Source organism: Rhinopithecus roxellana, chromosome 8, assembly GCF_007565055.1.
Source record: "Rhinopithecus roxellana isolate Shanxi Qingling chromosome 8, ASM756505v1, whole genome shotgun sequence".
In the NCBI taxonomy this organism is placed as follows: domain Eukaryota; kingdom Metazoa; phylum Chordata; class Mammalia; order Primates; family Cercopithecidae; genus Rhinopithecus; species Rhinopithecus roxellana.
The window spans coordinates 43,973,474-43,976,242 of NC_044556.1; positions in this window are offsets into that span (position 1 = coordinate 43,973,474).

The following is a 2,769-nucleotide window of genomic DNA, read 5'->3' on the forward strand; positions in this document are numbered from 1 at the left end:
GTCTTGGCCAGTGCAATTACACAAGAGAAAGAAATAAAAGGCATCAAAATTGAAAAGACATATAGATCAAGGAAAGAGAATAAATCCACACACTTAACAATCAGTTTTTGACAAACATGCTGAGAACATGCAATAGGAAAAGGACAGTCTCTTCTATACTTGTTGGCACAGCTGAATATCCACATGTGGAAGAAGGAAAGTAGACCCTTATCCTACATCATATGTAAAAATCAACTCAAAATTAATGAGAACTTAAATGTAAGGCCTGAAACTGTACACCTACTTGAAGAAAACAGAAGAAAAGCTCCATGACCCTGGTCTAGGCAACGATTTTTTGGATATTGAACCCCAAAGCACAGGCAACAAAAGCAAAATAGACAAATGGGCTTATATCTAACCAAAAAGCTTCTGTACAGCCAAGGCAACAATCAACAGAGTGAAGAGACAACCTAAGGAATGGAGAACATATTTTCAAACCATACATCTGATAGGTGGTTAATATCCAAAATGTATAAGGAATTCAAACAACTCAACAGTAAGAAAAAAAACCCAATTAAAAAATGGGCAAAGGATTTGAATAGACACTTCTCAAAAGAAGACATACAAATGACCAATGGGTATAAAAAAGTGCTCAAAATCATTCATTAATCTTTAGAGAAATGCAAATTTAAGTCACAATGGCATATCACCTCTGCCTTATTTCATTTGTGCTGTTATAACAAAATATATATATCAATGATATGGTTATTGCTTCAACTATAAAATGTAATTTTAAAAAACTCAGGAGGAAAAGGATACTGTCCTATAGTTTTAGACTTCACATTGTTCTTCCTTTATTCCTGATGTTCCACGTTGGTTTCTTTCATTTCTTTTTTGTTTGAAAAACTTCCATTAGCCACACTTTTAGGATGGGTATGCTGGCACCACATTTTCTTATTTTTCTTTCATATGAAACTATCTTTGTTTTACCTTCATCTCTGAAGGACATTTTCACTGGATACAGAATTTTGGGTTGACAGTTCTTCTCATTTAGCACTTGAAAGATGTGGTGACACTTTTTCCTGGCCTTCTTGGTTTCTGACAAGAAATCTGCTGTCATTCAAATAATAGTTCCCCTACAGATGATACCTCAGTTTTCTCTGCTTTCAAGATTTGCTTTCAAAATTTTCTTTTTTTTTTTTTTGTTATACTTTAAGCTCTAGGGTACATGTGCACAACGTGCAGGTTTGATACATATGTATACATGTGCCATGTTGGTGTGCTGCACCCATCAACTCATCAGCACCCATCAACTCATCATTTACATCAGGTGTAACTCCCAATGCCATCCCTCCCTCCTGCCCCCTCCCCAAAATAGGCCCCGGTGTGTGATGTTCCCCTTCCCGTGTCCAAGTGATCTCATTGTTCAATTCCCACCTGTGAGTGAGAACATGTGGTGTTTGGTTTTCTGTTCTTGTGATAGTTTGCTGAGAATGATGGTTTCCAGCTGCATCCATGTCCCTACAAAGAACATGAACTCCTCCTTTTTTATGGCTGCATAGTATTCCATGGTGTATATGTGCCACATTTTCTTAATCCAGACTGTCACTCATGGGCATTTGGGTTGATTCCAAGTCTTTGCTATTGTGAATAGTGCTGCAATAAACATACGTGTGCATGTGTCTTTATAGCAGCATGACTTATAATCCTTTGGGTATATACCCAGTAATGGGATGGCTGGGTCATATGGTATTTCTAGTTCTAGATCCTTGAGGAATTGCCATACTGCTTTCCAAAATGGTTGAACTAGTTTACAATCCCACCAACAGTGTAAAAGTGTTCCTATTTCTCCACATCCTCTCCAGCACCTGTTGTTTCCTGACTTTTTAATGATTGCCATTCTATCTGGTGTGAGATGGTATCTCATTGTGGTTTTGATTTGTATTTCTCTGATGGCCAGTGATGATGAGCATTTTTTCATGTGTCTGTTGGTTGTATGAATGTCTTCTTTTGAGAAGTGTCTGTTCATATCCTTTGCCCACTTTTTGATGGGGTGGTTTGTTTTTTTCTCATAAATTTGTTTGAGTTCTTTGTAGGTTCTGGATATTAGCCCTTTGTCAGATGAGTAGATTGCAAAAATTTTTCCCATTCCGTAGGTTGCCTGTTCACTCTGATGGTAGTTTCTTTTGCTGTGCAGAAGCTCTTTAGTTTGATTACATCCCATTTGTCAATTTTGGCTTTTGTTGCTGCTGCTTTTGGTGTTTTAGACATGAAGTCCTTGCCCATGCCTATGTCCTGAATGGTATTACCTAGGTTTTCTTCTAGGGTTTTTATGGTATTAGGTCTAACATTTAAGTCTCTAATCCGTCTTGAATTAATTTTCGTATAAGGAGTAAGGAAAGGATCCAGTTTCAGCTTTCTACTTATGGCTAGCCAATTTTCCCAGCACCATTTATTAAATAGGGACTCCTTTCCCCATTTCTTGTTTTTGTCAGGTTTGTCAAAGATCAGATGGCTGTAGATGTGTGGTATTATTTCTGAGGGCTCTGTTCTGTCCCATTGGTCTATATCTCTGTTTTGGTACCAGTACCATGCTGTTTTGGTTACTGTAGCCTTGCAGTATAGTTTGAACTCAGGTAGTGTGATGCCTCCAACTTTGTTCTTTTGACTTAGGATTGTCTTGGCAATGCGCACTCTTTTTTGGTTCCATATGAACTTTAAAGCAGTTTTTCCCAATTTTGTGAAGAAAGTCGTTGGTGGCTTGATGGGGATGGCATTGAACCTGTAAAT